This window comes from Acinonyx jubatus, chromosome A2, assembly GCF_027475565.1.
Source record: "Acinonyx jubatus isolate Ajub_Pintada_27869175 chromosome A2, VMU_Ajub_asm_v1.0, whole genome shotgun sequence".
NCBI lineage: Eukaryota > Metazoa > Chordata > Mammalia > Carnivora > Felidae > Acinonyx > Acinonyx jubatus.
The window spans coordinates 20,576,344-20,596,306 of NC_069383.1; the positions used below are offsets into that span (position 1 = coordinate 20,576,344).

At 44.1% G+C, this 19,963-nt stretch overlaps 1 protein-coding gene across 1 annotated transcript in view; it reads left to right on the plus strand.

Annotated features, from left to right (window-relative positions):
- Positions 1 to 19,963, plus strand: part of PLXNA4 (plexin A4) — a 592,266-nt gene that overhangs the window by 100,787 nt on the left and 471,516 nt on the right. The window lies entirely within an intron of this gene.

Sequence of the window (19,963 nt, forward strand, 5' to 3'; positions counted from 1 at the left end):
TTGGCCCCTGCACTCACAGAACCCTCTTGGCTCCCAGTTTTAGGAGAATGTTTCTGAAGGGCTGTCCCAGCTTTATGGCTGTGAAGCCCCAGTTTGCTTGGGGTTCTCGTGCAAAGTTGAGCCAACCTGGGTCTTAGATCTGAGGCTTTGCACGGTAGAGGTTTGCAGCTCCCATTCTCTGTCCTTATTGCAAGAGATGGTGGCTGCCCTTCCTCACACCCCAGTGCACATCTGGGCTCTTTAAAGGGGATGCCTACTCCCCAAGCTCAGTACTCTGAGTTCCGGTGAAGGACTGCTCCTAACAGAACCTTGGAGACCTCTCCTTTATCCCCCAGCCTCCTGGCAGAGTTGCATCCCATCCTTGATGCCTGCAGATAAATACATGCCGTTCTTCTCTTTAAAAGTTGCCAGAAACAGTCATTCAAAGATACTCATTTTCCTATCTCAAGTTCAATAACCTGGCACTCAGAACATTCTTGTGCTGTCAGATGGAAATGTTGGAGGCTTCTAATGCTGCTGCTGTTCGGAATTCTTCTGAGCTGGTGGAATATTTGGGGCCAGCCTGGCAGAGACCTGGGACAAGGTGCAGCACAGTGGGTACAAAGAGCCAGTCCAGGGGGCTGAAGAATTGTCTAGGTAGTCCTTCTCCTCTGTTGTCCGTGGAAGCTTTCTTAGCAATGATAGCTCACACTGTTTTCTTCTTTTTCCATTGCTGAGAACACATTGTGCCATGTGTTCTAGCTCTTAGTTATCTTGAATCCAGCACTCTGTCTTGTCTTCATACCTGAGGGCATATCATCTCTCCAGCTAACTTACCAGCTCCTGGGACAGAGACCATCTGGCTCTCTGCACACAAATGTACAGTTCAAAGAGCCTATTTGAAGTTCCTCCTCCTCATCATGCACTGTGTTGGCATTGAAAATGCAAAGACCAGTGTGATATGACCTTAGCCCCTAAGGGACAAGCAATGGAGAACATAATTTCAGTGTAGTGCAGTGACCACCATGATCAATGCACAAACGCATATCCATGCGACCCAGCCTGGGTGTGAGGGCAGTGGCCAGGGGAGGATCCCAGCGTGGCTCCCTGAGAAGCTGAGACCTCCATGAGCCCTTAAATGGTAAAGAGGATTACATGGAAAAGTGGGAGGACCATGTAGAAAGAACAGCCTGTGCAAAGTCGCAGAGTTACTTGTCCTGTGATGTAGAGAGAAGTCTACATTTCTGGAGGATTGAGTATAAGGTAGGTTGTGCTGTGGGATGGCATGGATGAGTGGGTTCTGTGTGTGTGTGTGTGTGTGTGTGTGTGTGTGTGTGTGTGTGTCTGTGTGTCTGTGCCTCTCTGTGTCTGTCTGTTGCCATGGTCAACTAAAGAGATGACAAGGCTTGAGCCAGGGCAGAAGCTGGGGAAACATGAAAAATATCTAGGAGGTAAAATTCTCAGGACCCGAAGTTCCCCTTTACCAGTTCAGTTGCTGAACGAATACTTGATGGCAGTCTAAAATGGAGGAAGAAAGAATAAGTACAAGACTGAGAACACCAAGCTCCACTGTTTCTGAATCATCTTGAGCAAATCGTGTTTGTTCCCCTCTGTCCTAGGCAATTAACTGCCTGTTTCATTTTTATACTTTTCATGTCCACAGGCCCCTCAGAACACCAGCCTCACTGATTTGGTTTCTTGCCATCTCCTCACCTACCTGCCCCACATACTGGCTGCTTTTGGCCCAGGAGTACTTTGGGTTTAAGGGAGCATGGCAGGTCTGGTTAGGATGGAGGGACCCTCGAATAGGACCAGATACAGGCCTTCCTTCCTTGTAATGTCCCCAGGATTGAAGCTGAGAGTCTGTGTCTGTCCGCAGTCTACCACACCAAGAGGACTAGAGACCCTGCTCTGAGTCCCAAGAAGATGCACCAGGTGAGCTGATCCCTGGCTCCAAATGCTGTAATAGGGACACTGAGGTCCCCATCAGTTTTGACTTGTCTTCAGCAAAATGGAGAAAACAGGGCAGATGTACTGTTTTGCACAAATCTAAATTTATTTAGTTTACATGTCTGCTTTTATCCTGAGATTATCTACTTCCCATTTTGTGGTGCTAACAAGTCATTTTAAAAATGATCTGATAGTGATCATAGGAGTTATTTTTAATGTGCTTATTTGGCAAAACATAAAGTTGGCAACCCTGTGTCGATCTACCCTTCCCCATATTATCTTGAAATTTTCTTGGCACGTGAAAAGTCAGAGCTTGGGAGCTCTTGACATAGATGTACATTTCTACTTTAGGAGGTAGTGTAATGGGTAAGAGCCTTATGGGGTTTAGGACACACCACCCCGAAATGTGGTGCCGTGGCATCCTGAATACTCATTTCAAACTAAAGAAATTTGAGGAATGGCAGGAAGGACTCTGACCTTCTCCTGAAGCAGGTTATGGACCTTCATGTGAGAAATGCCCTCCTTATATCTGGAGGAAAAGGAGCATCTTTATCTCCAAAGACCAAGGGACACTGAGAAGAATTTGAAGGGACAGGCCTTGTTAACTTCTCTCCAGTTTACTACCCATAGCTCTTAGCCCTTTTGTCCTATCACGTTTTCCTACGACTTCCCACTCTTCATTGAACCTAGTGTAAAAGCCCTCAGCTATGATGCTTCTTTGGGTCTCCACTTCCTTATGAAGGCTGCTGTGTCACATAAAATTTATATAAAGTAAACTCGTATGCTTTTCTCTTGTTAATCTGTCTTGTTACAGAGACAGCTGTGGTCCTAAGACGGGTAGAGGCACAAAAGATATATTTTTTCCCGCCCACCAGCCTAACTGTGGAACCAGACAGTCTAGGTTCACACGTGGCTCCAGCATTTACTAGCTGCGTGACTTCTGAGTTTCAGCTTCCTGATCTGTGAAATGGGAAAAATGGAGCACCAACCTTCCAGGGTTGTAAGGATGGAATGAGCTAATATGTGTTCTCTATTATTATTATTACTTCTAAAGATTTCCATTAAATGTGACTTCCTTCACTACCAAGGGCTTTCATTCCAGAAATTCTACCCAAGAAACTTGGGATGTTTTCCCCCAGCAGATTAGTCTTATTCCTTTGCCAGTTAGGGCTTTGATGAGAGGCAGGAGTAGAAAGGAGAAGGTGAGAAGATGCTCTGGAGCTTTTTGCATTTAAAATTACAAGGCCAAAATAGAAGGCTCAGAGAAGAGAACCAAAAGGACTGCAAATAGCTGCCTTATCTTCCTAGAAGCTGGTTAACTTTTTTTGTTTTCTTTTTTTTTGTACCACTAGACCTGCCTTTGGCCTTTGGCTACATTGGAAAGTTGAAAAGGTCTGTACTTACCCCAGTAGGAATTTCTCTCTCCTTGTGGTCCTCTTACTCCTAAGAGATAGGCAACTGCTTTTCTACCTATTCACTCTGGGATATTAAAGACTTTCCGTGGCACCCCTTCCAGGGCCCTTTGCACAGTGAGAGGACAGTGATTCGAGGGAAGAATTTCTGACTTCAATGGGAGATTCGCTTAGATGAGGGGATTGTCCCTGCAGTGCTCAAAGTTGAAGCTTCTGTGTTTCTCAATGTAAGGCCAGCCTTGCTTCTGAGATGGCGCTTCTGGGATTGGCTTGGACATGTAACACAGATTTGATCTTGCCAGGAGCTCTAATGAGGGGTGAGTGAGAAGCAGGTCAGAGCATGGCCAGGGGGAGGTTCAAAGGTTAAATGCAGAGTAAAGAAACCTCAGTAACAATGCTTATCCAGGGACACAGATACCCTTGGATCTCAGGGAAAATATCAAACATAAGAACATTTGGAAAAGCTCCCAGCCTGTGGTACCACCCAGAACATACTCAGTATGTTCATTCCTCCCTCTAGAACTTGGCTTAGCTAAATGGTCTACTTGATCTGCCATATGCCCCCTCCCCACTCCCCATCCAAACAAGACCCACCCTTCAAGATCATCCAGTTCAGTTCATTCATCAAACACATGTTAAGTATCTTCTAAGAGCCAAATACTGTGCTCAGTATTGGGGGCACAATAAGAATAAGGGCCGGACCTCTTAAATTGAGGTATATGTCTTATGGAAACTCAAAGCAGTGAGATAAGCATGAAGTCTTTCCCAAAGCATCAATTTTACTTGAAGATTGGGGAAGGAAAGTAAAGGAAAGCAATTTAAGTGCCAATAATTAAAAATAATACTCATATATTAAAATAAACAGATCTATTATGGAAGAGAGATAAAATTTGAATATATTTAAAAAATAAAACATGAGATTTCAAAGAAATTGCATGCAAGTGGTTGACTTCTTTGGACTGTAGCCCAGAAGTTTGGTAGTACACATGTTAATTCTCTTCTTCTGCTATGAGAAAATCCTGACTGCATGTCATGAGGAGAAATTGAAGGGGTTTAGTTAGGGAAGAGTCATAATAAAGGTTGCAGTTTAGATATATCACTCTCAAGGAATACCTGGTAAGCTTCCAGACCAAACACTTGCATTTCCTTCTACTCCCTCTCTAAAACCCACTACAATAACTATGAAGAGTTAGGAAAAAAAAAAAGGACAAAGTACAGGAGAGGGGGTGACAAAAGGCAGAAGTCTACAAAGTTGTGGAAGCTGAAAAGCAGTGGCAAATGACTTACCAGCACGGAGAAAGCAAAGTGCTATGGGAAGAAACCAAGAAGAAGCAAACTAGTTTGCAGAAAGAACCAGGAATCTGACATAATGGTTTCCTTTGAGGTCCTCTGGTATCGACTGGGACTGCGTGCTATTGAATTGTGTCCCCACCCCTCACCCCCAGATTCACAGGTTGAAGCCCAACCCCCAGTGTGAATGTATTTGGACACAGGGCCTTTAGCAGGTAATTAAAGTTAAGTGAGGTCAGAAGGGTGAGGCCCTACTCTGATAAGACTAGAATCCTTATAAGAAGAGACACTGAAGAGAGCTCAGACTCTCCCCACCACCCCTAACCTCACAGCTCTCATGCACACAGAAGGAGGGACATGTGAAGACACAGTAAGAAGGTGGCCGTCCACAAGCCAGGAAGAAAGGTCTTACCAGGAACCTTGATCTTGGACTTCCAGCCTTCAGAACTATAAGAAGATATTTTTATTGTGAGAAAATATTTTTGTTGTTTTTTTAAATGTTTATTTTTGAGAGAGAGAGAGAGAGCTGGGGAGGGTCAGAGAAAGAAGGAGACACAGAATCTGAAGTAGGCTCCAGGCTTCAAGCTTTCAGCACAGAGCCCAACAGGGGGCTCGAACTCATGAACCATGAGATTGTGACCTGAGCTAAAGTCGGATGCTTAACCAACTGAGCCACCCAGGTGCCCCACATTTTTAGTGTTTAAGCCACCAAGTCTATGGTACGTTTTATGGCAACTTGAACTAAGATACCCTGTGGTACATCATGAATTTTCAAAATGCTATAGACAAAGAGCTTAAAAGCTGAGAGACACAGAGGGAGAGAAAGGAGGGATGAGGGAGGATGGTATATAAAACAGCAGGAGTCAACATGGTATGGGTCTTCTCATCAACATTAGAAGTTAGAGGACTACAGAGCCATGACTTCAGAATTTTGAGGGAAATTGTTTTTGAACCTAGAATTCCATACCCTGCCAAACTACCTCTATGTGTGAGGTATAAAGTATGAGGATACATGATGGTTCATTTTATGTGTCAACTTGAGTGGGCTAAGGGATGCCCAGATAGCTGGCAAGGCATTGTTTCTGGGTGTGTCTGTGAAGGTGTTTCAGATGAGATTAACATTTGAATCCATAGACCGAGTATAGAAGATCTCCCTCACTAATGCTGGTGGACATTGTTCAATCTATTGAGGGCCTGAACAGAACAAAAGTGGAAGAAGGCTGAATTTTCTCTCTTGAGCTGAGACATCCATATTATGCACTAGGACATCTGCACTCTTAGTTCTTGGGCCTTCTGGTCTGGACTGGAATTATGTTACCAGCTTCGCTGGACTTCCTGCTTGCTGATGGCAGATCATGGGATTTCTCAACCTTCCTTGTATGAGCCAATCTCGCATAAATAACAACCAAACAAACTCCTATTGACTCTATTTTCATAGGGGACACTCACATAAGATAGAATAAATTTTCAGAAATACAAGACTTAAAAAAATCATCTCCTATATACACTTTATTGGGAAGCTACTAGAAAATGTATTCCACAAGGATGAGGATAATTGAGCAGGATTAGAGAGCTTCAGTCCATGTTGGAAAAAGGAGGAGGAGTTTCATTAGGGAAGTCTCCAAGAAGAAAAATATTGAGTGGATTGATTACCAGATGTGTTTAAACATATTGAAAAGAGATATTCTGGTGGAAAGTTTGGAGAGGAAATAGTGTGGGGTACATAAAAAACAAGCAAATAAGAAAACATGGCAATTATTTATTCCAGGGAAAACAAAAACCTGTACAGGGAAAGAAATGTAATCAGTGCACTACATGGATCATCTGTGAAAGATACTATAAAGTCAAAACAACAAAAACAATGAAAATTGTGATATTACAATCTTGGGAAAATGAGGGGGAAGTGTGTGTGTGTGTGTGTGTGTGTGTGTGTGTGCGTGTGTGTAAAAGACCTAACCCTTATCTTCCATGGTAGGATGTCAATACATATCTAACAATCAAAAGCATCAACAAATAGAAACATAAGTAGGTTATTCAGAAATATAAAAGTAAATGCCAGAAGATGATCTGTGATGGGTGGGGAAGAGAATGCCATTCTTCACTGTAAGTCTTAAGTAACATTTGATTTCATAAACTTTGTAGGACTTTGATAAAAGTACAAGTTAAATTTTAAAAAATCATAAATGTAACTTTTGTAGATATTCAGAGATGGAATTGGTGAAGCAATAAATGAAAGCAGAGAAGGAAGTAGAAGCCACTGCAATTATCTGGGTATCACAGGTTGGGTTCCAGCATGCAGGCTGTTTATCAAAGAGGGTCCTTGGTATTGACACCTGTGGAAGGGAAGGGACAGAAGTGGGAGTGGGCAGAGAAATATGCCATGCTGCAACAACAGCCTCTGTGGTTCCATGGGGAGCTCTGGGACTAGAACAGCCCTTCAGAGTTATTCTGGGTTAGGCTGAGATAGATGAGCCTTAGGTAAGACAGCTCTCTGCAGCTGAAGCAACTCCTGAGGGGGTTAATAGCTGAAGCCTGGGCACCCGCAGTATTCCGAGGCAACAAGGCCTTCCTGGAAGGGGAATCTGGACTTTGCATGACAGTGTCCACTACTTACCTTCCTACCGAAGGTAAGACATGATGAAGTCTCAAACTAGGTTGTAGCAGTGGGAATATGAAGGAGGGAACAGATTTTGGAGGCAATTAGATAATATCTCTCTGACATGCTGATTGATTGCCTACAGTGAGTGAAAGGAAGAAGTGCATTAGGACCATCTGGTATGTCTCCAGGTTTCTTGCTCGTAAGCCTGGGTGGATAGGGATGGTGACTGGGTTCACAGAAAGAGAGTCACTGATATTGGAAAAGGGGTGATGAATTCAGTTTGGGGTAAGCTGAATAGAGTCCTGTGGGGAAGAGGCCTACGAGAAGCTTCTACCTCAGATCTCTTAATTACAGATGACTTTTATTTTCTGAACTCCACAGTCAAACCTGGAATTATATTTCCTACTATAAGGTAAACTCCATGAGAGCGGGGATTTTTGTCTATATCCCAATACCTAGAGCAAACCCTGGTGGTACTGAGTATATAACACATGTATATATTTTCTATTGATGCAATGTACTGTTCCTATTATTTTGGTATCTGGCCTCTTCATTGAGAGTGCAAGCTTTTTGCTGCCTGATACGACAAATCATTTTACATTCCACAGCACCTAGCATAGTGCTGAGCATAAAGCACACACATACCGATTGCAACTGATTTATGAGTAGCCAGGGGATCTCAGGTCTCTAACTGACAAGACTTCGCACACCCCACTCTGCCTCCAACCTGTTTCTACCTTCCGTGATGTTCTTTCTGGTGCTTGGATGCAGTAGATGCTTTTCCAAATCCATGAAAATAGAATGAAAAGATGGTGCCCAGAGAAAGGGGAAAAACACTGAAATATTGCAGAATTAGCCAGTTTTATTGGAGATCAGCTCAGATTATGTGCATTAGCAGGGATATGGTTTGATTTAAGGCCACAAAAGCCAGAAAAGAAGAATTAGGTATCCCCTGACCACCACACTCTGCTCCTTCAAGCATTGTGTTGGGATAGGGGGTGTTTCTTATTATGTGGTTGTATAATCCTCAATCTAGGGAGGCTTAATTCAGCACACCCCCTCCACCTGTCCTGGGCTTAAATCATTGGTCTTTACCCCATCAGGGGTGTTTAGGTTCTTGCAAATTACCTAGCAGTCATTTTTGAGATGGAAAAGCAAGTAGAGGAGGAATTTGAAGAAGGAAAGAAAAGGAAAGACCTTGAAGACCAAATATACTGCTTTATTGTTAGGGTTCAGTTTTCTGCATTTGAAAATGCACTCATAGCATTGGCTATTCATGGAAAGGAGTTATTTTACCTATATTATACAAGGAGAATAAATTGGGCAACATAGAAGTAGAGTCCCCTGACTTGGGTTCTTTGTTCTCTTTTACAATGGCTTCTCAATACACATGCTTATTTCTTATGGTTGCTCATGGACTGACTTAGAGGTAGGTGAATTTCTAAGGGTTTATGGTGAAGGTGACTCTAAGAGAAGGTGGTAGGTTATGATGAACCTAAATAGGGTAGCCCTTGACAATTTGCTAAAGGGGACTGGTGTTTAACTTTTAGGTCACTAAACACCGAACAAGCCACCTGTGAGTTGTGGACCAAATTGATGACCTATACCAGGACCGAGGAATTTTAGTTTCCAGACTCATGCTTCCTTACCAAGACTGAATAATTCCTGGATGTAACTTCCCATGTGAAATAGGACTTGGAGTTTGAGTTGGTTTCCAGATCATGAAACTAATTTTTCATGCCATACTTTTCATGCCCCTGGAGTTCCCTGGCATGAATATTTAGGATGACTGTTTGATGTAGAGTATAATCTGTCCTCATAGAGCAACGATTGTCCTCCTCAGTGTAAAGAGATAGAATCTGCAGCCACGAGAGCTAATCAGAAGGGTTGTGCTTATGGTCAGAGACTGTAGTCTTTATATGCTTTGCATATTGCTGCGATCCTACTAAATATTATACTACCATCCCTACCAATGTTTACGGCCATTAAGGTAGGAGAATCTAAGAATGTCAGTGGTGAGGACAGTAGAAGCATCATGGGCACTTGGAGCCAAAGATATGGTTCCAGTCCTACAACTTCCCTTGACTAGTTGTGTGACATTAAACATGTTACCTAACCTCTCTGAAATTGTTTCCATCAAAAGCATGATAATCACTGTCTTGACTATATCACAGTGGGTTCTGAAAGTGCTTTGTAAACTGTAAAATGCTATGTGGCTAATATGCTGTAACTGCTGCTGATTGCAATGTGAAGACCAAACTTCCTTTCTTCTCTCATTTCTTGATAGTAAATGCCTACTATGTGCTCCATGCTAAGCCAGGTACTGGGAATACACCAGGCAAAATGCAACCAAGTCTCTGCCCTCATGTCTTTATGGACCATTAAGATTCCTACCTCCAAGAAATGCCATCACCTTTGGAGGGCTGCTGCATGCTTTGGGGGTTGCTTCCCATTAGACCTTTGGATGGTCCACCTGGAGGGGTCTGTAGAGAAGTGCTTTTCAAACTGTGCTCTGGGAGCCCAAGGGTCCCAGGGAGAAATTCACATGGCTGAGGGGCAGAGCAAGGAGGAAGGACTCTAGGTCTCCCTCCCTGCCTTCATCCAGTTTTGCTTTCTTTTCCTGCTTTATTTGATTGTTTGAACACTGCTGCTTTGGTGGAAGGAGATGGACAGTCCAGTTTCTTGACCTTTTCTAACTTTTACATTTGACTCATGAGTGAGCCTCTTTCTGAGTCTCTTTCCTTCCCTCCCAGTACTGCCTTTATTAAATGTAACCAGGATATGAATACTTTAATCTCAGTTCTTATGTAGAATGGGGGAGGGGCTGGATGGGTGACAAGTTGCCTGGAGGGATGGGTCAATTTCCTTTCATACCCTTAGGACAACAACCTGCTCAAATAGCTTTGACAGCCACCCTGTTGAGATGGCTTTGCTTCACAGGAAATGCCTAGTGGGACTCTATGTAAGGCAATTTCTCTTTTCTCACTAGACTGTCAGCCTCAACAGGGAACCTGGTAAGCCATGTGGTAGCCTCACCCCTGTCCCCAATCGCATGGATATCATTCTGATAGCAAATGGCATTCTGGGTAGTCTTTGACCACAGATGAAATTATTCTAGACTAGTGTCTAGTGTCTAGACTCTAGTAATTGACCCTGGTAGCTGACAGAGAATTTCCAAGTGAACAGAGTTCCCCAGGCCAAGTGCTGACCAACACCCAGAGTCTCTCCAGTAAGTGGTACTTCAGGCCACCGCGGGAACCAGAAAATGGATGAAATCCCTTTGCTAGCCACATTGGGAAACATTCAGGATTTGCTGTCTTCAGATAGCTCCTAATTATTTCGAGATTTTCCAAGATGGAGTATTCCACCCTGGGAGATATCCCTAAATATCTGCGAGGGAACTGTTCCCTGATTTTTTTAACACCCGGCGGTCATTTTAATGAGTTAATCCTCACTGCATTGTATTAGCATACTTGATGGCTGTTGTAATAAACCCCAAAATGCTCAATCATACTAGAAGTTTATTTCTTGTTCACACTAAATCTGAACCAAGTCTTTGGATTGGTGGATATCTCTTTTCCAAGTAGTTATTAAGGACCCAGGCATCTTTCCTCTTGCAGTTCTGGCATCTTCAACGTGTAGCTTCTAGGCTCACCATGCTTATCTGGATCAAGCCCGTGTAGAGGAAAAGAGCATGGAAGGTAGCACATGGAAAAGTTTTATAGGCCAGCTGGGAAGTGGGACACATCACCACACTTAGGTTTTCATGTCTAGAACACGGTAACAAGACTGTATCTAACTGCAGAGAGGTCTGGAAATGTAGTCTAACTGTATGTCTTGAAGAAGAGAGTTGGTGGATAGCTAGCCATGTCCACCACTGCCATCTGCTTAGGTTGTGTCTCCCTCGTTAGCAGGGGGCAAGACATAAAGCAAAGTGAAGACAACTGTAGCAGCCACGAAGCTGACCTCCTACATTCAAAACACGGTGGGGCAAAATAAGGCAACGGTGGGAAACTGTTTTCACTCATCCGGTAGGCCATCATCTTAAAGTTTGATGATGGTGGCAGGCATTTAGGGAGGTGGGTTCTCTCATATAGTGCTTATGAGAAAGTAATCTGATGCAGTCATTTTGGAGAGTTGTTTGTCAGTGTTTATGCCCCGTGACCCAGCAATACCATTTCTCACTATCTTTCCCGAGTAACCCTCTCATATGTATACAGTAAAGCATAAATAAGATGCCAATTGCAGGCAATGTACATAAACTGAAAGATTACAGACCATCTAAATGTCCAGGAGTAAGGAACTAGATAAGTAAGCTATGGTACACTTGTATTGTGGAATATACCATGAATGGTGAAAAAAATAAGGTAGATTTATGTGGACAAACCTGGTAAAGACTTTTTAAGACCTATTCCAAAAGAAAAAAGCAAGTCATAGAGCAAAAGATCCCATAGTATACCATTTATAGAAATAAAAACAAGAACAAGATAAAACTATAAATGTCACTGTGTACATATACATTTATATGTTAAAGTATAAAGAAAAATCTGGAAGGATGCAAACCAGGGAAAAGTTTCCTTGCAGGAGAGGACTGGATGTGAGGCGATAATCAAGGGGACTTTAGTTTTTATTGTTTGGATTTTAATCTTCATAAAGCATTATTAATGTGCTACTTCTGTAATTAAAAATAAATTAATCAAAATAAAGAAAATAAAATAAAAAAAACCAAGTATATTGGATTTTGCAAATACAAATAGCAATGTTATTTGTTATGTTTTATTGTTATCTCAGTGTTTTAAGATCATAAACAAAGAAACAAAAACTAAACAAAACAACAAGGACCCCCTGGAGGACCCAAATTCTACTCAGAAGCAGGCTACTTATTCAGGGTCACTTCCAAAATCACAGGAGTTCTTGGGATTAGGACGTCATGCATGCTGAGTGTGTCACTCAATCTTTCAGGACCCCCGCGAGCTAATGTGCCTTTGAGCATGTTTACCAAGAAAAAGAGAATCTCAAGAAAAACCACAAGGGGTGTTGCTGTTGTCCAATAATTTTCTTTTTTTTTTTTAATTTTTAAAATTAAGTTTATTTATTTATTTTGAGAGAGAGAGAGCACAAGCAGGGAAGGGACAGAGAGGGAAAGACAGAATCCCAAGCAGGCTCCTCACCATCAGTGCAGAGCCCAGTGCGTGGCTTGAACTCATGAACTGTGAGATCATGACTTGGGCTGAGATTGAGTCGGACGCTTAACCAACTACGCCACCCAGGCACCCCTGTTGTCCAGTAATTTTCAAATTATGTGCCCGTTGCAGCAACAGGTTCCATAGCTAAAATGCCAGAGTTGCTCACACATACCCCTAGAATGTCAGACGCTGGTGGTGCCTGGGTGGCTCAGTCGGTTAAGCATCAGACTTCGACTTAGGTCATGATCTCACGGTTTGTGGGTTCGAGCCCGGCGTCGGGCTCTGTGCTGATAGCTCAGAGCCTGGAGCCTGCTTCGGATTCTGTGTCTCCCTTTCTCTCTCTATCCCTCATCTGCTTACTCTCTGTCTCTCAAAAATGAATAAATGTTAAAAAAAAATGTCAGACACTGGATAAGAACTGAAACAGAGCAGTGAGTAAGACAGACAGTCATTGCCACTTTCTATGTGGAACTTACAGTCTAGAGATACTCTCCTCACTTACAGAAACTATGTAGTTAATGCATAGAATTTGCTCCATTTTCAGTTTTTTCCCATATGCTTTTCCTTTAATTTTTGATATTGCTTGTATATCAGCAAGCACAGACAATGGCCATAAAGATAAACCAGTGGCAAATGGGGATGAATAGAAAAGTTCTGTGAATGTTTCATTTGTCAACTAATCTTTTAGGACATGTGTGCCCGGTTGTAATATCATATGACAGTATACGTGGTATATTATACTGCATATACTGTCTACCAAAATTGTTGTTTTATGAAATGGAATTAAAAATAAAAACATAAATATCTCATGGAGCTCTACAGAGGACATCATGATTTCGAGGCTGGGAAAGTACCTGAAAACATTTGAAAACCACTGCCATATTCTTCAGGCTTTTGTAGGGTCGTTTATTTTTGCCAGGATTCAAAGCAGAATCCTTGTTAAGAAGGTGTTCTGGGATGTATGCTTCCCTGACATTTTCCCGGTGTTCTGAGTCATCCTCACGCTGAGCCACAGCTTGCCTAGTCACAAAGCAGAGTCTGGGTCACAGAAACATCGCCTAACAAATTTCATTTTCCAAATAATTTGTGTCCTCTTCCCTGCATTTCTTATCCTGCCATGATGTCTGCAGTGATGCTTCTAAAATCTACTTTTCTTTCCTCGCCACTTCTCTCACGCATACGGTTACTCCAACACTGTCCCTCCAACTTCAGCCTTCTGCTCCTTTTCTCTCCTCCTCCTCTTTTCCTCACCACTGTGCATCACAGAAAGCCCAAAGCAGCAAAGAGTGAGCCTAGCCTAGAGAGGACTGAAAGAGAGAGACCGGGAAGACCGCGGGGCAGGCAAAGGTAGGCAAAGCCAGAGGGCAGTAGGGAGGGACAGACAGAGGAGGGTTAATAATCACTGTCCTTTTGCATAATTGGCAGTTCGTCCACTTAGTCAATAAATATTTACTAAGCACCTACTAAGTGCCAGAGCGTGGGTGTACCAGTGTAAACAGAAGGAAGTCAACCTGTGTGTTTGTAAGCTTCAACTGGTGGGACACAGAGAAGAGAAAGTAGGCATTTACGGTGCCCTGGACGAGCACTGTGACCAGCAGTGCAGGACCAATATGGGAGCCCATGGGCCAGGGTGGGGATAGGAGGAGAGGCTTCCAGAAGATGGCTGCATCACACACTAGGGAACCAGAGCTGCTGGTTGTCTGCTCGTACCTTTCCTCCTTGTCTGCCTTCAATAATAGCATGTTCAAAATATAGCCGGCACCGTGGCTGCCCAGGTAGAGACTGTATTTTTCCAGCCTTCCTGGCAGCTAAGTTCAGCCATGTGTATGTCTGGTCATACAATTGGAGCACAAGTAATGTGTGTATCCTCTGGTAATGCCCCTGAGATGAAGGGTGTGCTCTCCTTCTCCTATTCCTATTGTGTGGAAAGTGGGCCTGACGGTGGTACCTGGAGCAGCCAGCTTAGACCATGGAGTAGAAGCCCAATGGGAACAGTAGCAGAGGAGAAAGGCAGAATGAACGGGAAACAGTACTGTGTGGCAGTTGCCTGGCCAGCCCAAGACCTGCAGAAAAAGAAAAATTCTGTCCAGTATAAGTTACTGTTACTTCGTCTCAGTTAGGGTAGCTGGACCAATCTATTAAGCCATATGTCCGGTTTAAAAAAGAATTCCGAGTTCCTAATCTCCTCTCCTTAACCACTTGAGATCCCATGCTGTAATTCAGTAGTGGTCCTTGCATCAGCCAATGCAGGAGGCATGGGGGAAATGGGCTGTAAATGTTTTAGATTCGATGGGGAGGTAGCTTCAGTGAAATAGGTACTCTTCCAATTCAATTCCCCTGAAAATTTCTTAAAAGACTGAGATCCACTGCCTTAGGAGCCGAAAGAGTAGCCTAAAGGAGGAGGATTTATGTATTTGGTCTGAAATCGAACTCTTTTCTATTAGGAAGATACAGGGCATGCAGAAACCAGGGCTACAGAGTCATTTTTTACTCTCTGGCTTGGAGGTCTTCAGCCCAGAGTTCAGGGATGGCTTTTGGATGAGGGTGGAAAGTGCCCATCAACTCCTGCCCAAGGCTGCCCAGGTGGTGCCTACCTGGTCCCCCTTGTTCACTGCTTTTCTCACCCGCCCTGCCCCACGGCACTCTGGCTGCTGTCAATGCCAAGGAGTGCCCTTTTGGCAGTGTGAGTTGGGAGAGACCAGTCCTCGGAGACAAACCCATGACCGTGATGGCATCTGGTTCTTCACAAAAGGTGTCAGTCAAGATAAATCAGTTTGTGCCGTAGTAAGAAACAATTGCCAGACCTCAAACCCAACATGGCTCGGCAGTGTCTCCTCATCGTAGCCACTTGAGGGACCCTGGATGACCATCTTATGACACCACATTTGAACATGAGGCTTCAGGCTTGGTTGTGGAAGAGAGGGGAGGACATGGAGAATCACGGTTCTTCGTGCTCCCAAGCAGAAGTGACTATTTATTGGACACACAGGTCACATCGCTGCTCTTACCTTCAAGGACTGGGCCGTGCAATCCTCTTGTGCATCCGGAAGGGAAAGGGGCCTGGAACGTTGCCGAGCAGCAACAATGCTGGCCACAGAGATCACACTGTGAGAACACTGATGGGTGAGCTCAGTGAGTCTTCAAAGCGGTGTGTGCCCAGGGGGAGCGCAAGAGGAGCCACGGGGTGTGGGAAGGATATGGTGGAACTTCCAGCTATATTTACTCTTATCTTCCGCTTTGTAAATTTCTATTTTTTGAGTATGTCTATTATATCTATTATAATGAGTATGTCTATTTATAAGGTGCATAATGTATATGTAGTTTTACATGATTATAATTTATAAGTAAATAAATATGCATATGCTGGGGGTGGATGCTCAAAAAAATTTTATAAATGGGACGAGCAATCAAAAATGTTTGAGGACCACTGAACCAGAGAATAGGACCCAGAGATCCTTAGGTTGTGGGTGTTGAAGGCTCTTTGAAAATCGGGCCTAGAGTCCTTAAGCCTGAGGTGACTCAGTTTCCTTGGCTTTGAAATTTCTACCGTGATTCCCTTTTCAGAAGCTTCCTGGATTGATCTGCCAAAGATCCGTGGAGAGCAGAGGCCCAGACAGGGTAGGGTCAGGTCGAATGCTTTTTTTCCTCTCTTTCCAGTAGCCAGCAAATGCAACAGAAGTCATGGCGCTTTGCAGGACTGCCAAGAGGCCATGTGCATTCATGACTGGGGGGCACGGTGTGCAGTGTGGGTACCCTGAGTGTGCAGTGGCAGTCTGTGGCAGTCGAGAATGCTGCCTCAGTCTGGAGAACCAAGGGAACCTCTGTGTTATCTGCCATTGCTTTCCCTGGAATGGCTGAAAACCCGTGAAAGTTTCACTCCGGGGGAAGAATGTTCCAAAATCCACCTGGGGTAGAGAGAAAAAGAGTGAGAGAGAGAGAGAATAAATGCATGTGCATATGTGTATGTGCATGTGCGTGCATATCTGCACACATCGCTAGAAGCTGATATGGACGGAACGTGTCAGTTTTTCTTCCTGTGGCTAAAATAGGGTCTCCTATCTGTGGGACATGAAAAGAAGGGAAGAAAAACCACAGAGGGGGAGACTGGCCCAGGGAGTAAGGGGGCAGGTACCAGTGGGAGAGGTGTGGAGAGAAAGTGTCAGAAGACAGACCTGAAAGTCAACACCAGAAACGACTGTTGTATCCCAAGCTATTAGCAGACGAGGAGACGAAAGCCTGTGATCCGGAGTCCTTGTGGGACTGTCCAGACTAGAGAACTCTGAGGATGGGCAGGAGCAGCCCCAGCCACCATGTTTCACACTCAGCCACAGGCACTGGTGGCCCCATGTCTCCACAGTCCCAGCTAGGGCAGAGAGGCCAGGAACTCATGTCTATACATAATGCAGCATCATTTTCCCTTAGAGACCTGCCCCGCTTCCCCCTCCCTCCCATCTGTGTGAAGGACACCATCAGTTTCCCAGTCATCCAGGCTCAAACCCTCAGCCATCTCCCTAATACCCGCTTCCCATTCAAACAGTTGTCAGATCATGGCAAGCTCACCTCTCACGTGGATCCCTTTCACTCCCTCCCTATGCTTCTCCGCAGGTTAGGAGGAAAAACAAACAAACAAAAACCGAACAACAACAACACCACACTGCATGTTATAAAGCTCTGTACTAATAATATTTCTTAGGACTTCTAAATCTTTAGTTGCATGGAACAGAAACCAGCATTCTAGAAGAGAAGAAAGGGAGGGAGGGAGGGAGAGAGAGAGAGAGAGAGAGATTTTAATTTAAAAGTAAAGGATGTCCCAAGGGCAGTATTTCAGGGGAGGCTCAAAAGAGTCTGGAAAGCTGGAACTTGGAAGCCAGAGGGCCATAGGCACCTTCTCGTAGCCACTAGAACTTGGTCTCTCTCTGCACACCTGCTTCCTTTCTCTGCAGCTCCTCAGTGGGTGGGTGCAAGTCTCCCTCTAGTACCTTAGCACTGCATCTCCCTAGTATTGGTGTCTCCTCCATCGAGGAGACTCGAATAAACTGAACTAGTCTCACGTCCCGCGGAATTTACTTCTTTAGCCAATTTGGTGTGGCCAGGCATACAGGTCATTATGTGCGGTCGTGGCTTCTGGAGACACATACCTGTGTCCTCCAGCCTTGCCTCGGTGCTGTCCTTGTGGGGCTCACAGTCATAACCTGTGCTTTTGACCACGCTCCTGCAATCTTCTGCCTTTGAGCTTTGTTTCGGTAACTTACGGTATGAGAACAGTACTACGCGTGCCTCTTCGAACTTCACCCTCTGTCTACCACGTTCTGTTATTTTCCCAGGGTAAGCCTGCCAAGTCCACAGTGCCTAAGTGCACTGGGCCTGTGGCCACATGTGACGACTGAGCACTTAAGTGTGACCAGTGCAAATTGAGATGAGCAGAGTCAAATACACACCTGATTCTTAACACCCAGGAAAAAAGAATGTAAATGGCTCCTTAATAATTGTTTATATTGATCATATGTCAGAATGGTAGTATTTGGATATATCAAATTAGATAATGTATATATTAAAGTTAATTTCACCTGCTTCTTTTCACTTTTTTAAATGTGGTTATCAGAAAATTTAACATTACCTGTGTGACCCACATTTCATTTCTGCTAGACAGTGCTGGACTGAACTACCTCTCAGGAAAAACCTGGAAGTTCTTACTCACTGCCTTTATTCAAGCTGTTTCTCCCTCCAGGAAGGTTTCTCCATCTCCCCCCACCCCCAACTCCTACCCATCCTGCAAAACCCCCCTTCAATGCTGTCCTATGAAGCTCCATGCCCACAGACAGAAGTCTGTCCACCTTCAGAACTGTTGAAATATTTTTTCCTTTTGCTTTTTTACTTTTTTTTTTGTATTTTAAAATATAATTTTGGCACATTGTATCTTTAATATAATTATTAGTATGTGTGTGTGTTCTGTATTATATTGTAGGTCCTGTGGCCATGCTTTATTTATTTGTCTCCTCCAGGTTTAGATACTTAATAAGTGCTGATAATGGGCTGGAAATACTAAGTATGTGAAAGAAAATCCTTCCTTGGCTGTTGCGTGCTCCAGTGAGGCTTTTGTTCTGATCTGTCTTCCAGTTCTCTCCATTATTCCTTTACCCACTCCCTCACACCCCCTGCACATACACGCTCTCTCACCTCCATTACCATATTCATTCATTCATTCATTCATTCATTCATTCATCCATCAAATATTTAATGGCACTTTATCGTGCCAGGTACTGGTGAATACAGGTGAATGAAGAGATATGGTCCCTGCCTCCATTTAGGTTACAGTGTAATGGGGAGAGTGATAACAAAAGTGAGTAGATTAGTATATGCTTAAGGAACCGTGAGATGGAGAATTCAGAAGAGGAACCCGTCAGTGGGAGGGCAGGGTGACTTAGATTCTTGGTCAAGTTGAGGCAATGCCATTTAAGCAAAGCCTCAGCAGAGAGCTGAGGAGTCAGCTGTGTGCTGAGTGGGAGGAGGGCCCAGGCAGATGGAATCTGGTGTGGAAAGATCCCTGCGGGGGGAAGAGGAGAGATACCTGAGGCCAGAGGATATTATCTCTGGCCTCAAGAGATATTATCTCTGGCCTCCAAGCTCTGGATGGGCGAGAGGAATCTCTAGGAGGGCAATTTCCTCTCTGTGTTGTGAGTTTACTCTTTGGAACCTCGTGAGCATCAGAGGGTACACATTGGCTCTTCAAATCTCTCTAGATGCTTTTCAATAAAGCATAAATACTAATTCCATTTCTTATCATAATGTCACCCTTAGGTGAACATGTGTAAAATTCATACTCTTTCTGTATGAAAATCATGTGTATAATCTCATTGTAATGCCCTTTTGATATACATCAGTGGTTCTCAGCCGGGCGTGATTCTGTCCCCCGGGGGACATTTGGCAATGTATGGAGATATTTTTGGATGTCTCAACTTTAGGGGGCTGATGGTGGTGCTATTGGCATCTAGTCGAGAGAGGTCAGAGAGGCTGCAAAACACCTTATAATACACAGGGCAGCAACACCCTCCCACCCCCCAAAAAAGAATTATCTGGTTCAAAATATCAATAGTGCCAAGGCTGAGATATCTTGATATATAGTCAGGGTAGACATTCTTTTGATGGATGGAAAGCTGAATCTCTGTGACAGAGACTGCTAGTTGTCCCCTCATATCCAGTGTTTCCTCTGTCCTTAGTGGATGATTCCCAGGGTTTCTGAAGACCACAATGCACCCAGCCAAAGGGCACTATTTCCCAGTGTCCCATGCAGTTGGGTTTGGCCATGTGACTAAATCCTGGCCACTAAGGTGTCAGCAGAAATGCCCTTGGGGAAAGTTGCTATGAAATGGGGCTGCCATTTCCGTGGCCTGCAATGGTGTCATGGGGACATTTTGCTCTTCTCTTCCTCCTTGCTACCTAGCATGCAGTGTGATGGCAGGAGCTCAAACAGCCATTTAGAATACCAATGGTCTAGGGACGCCTGGGTGGCTCAGTCGGTTGAGTGTCCAACTTCGGCTCAGGTCATG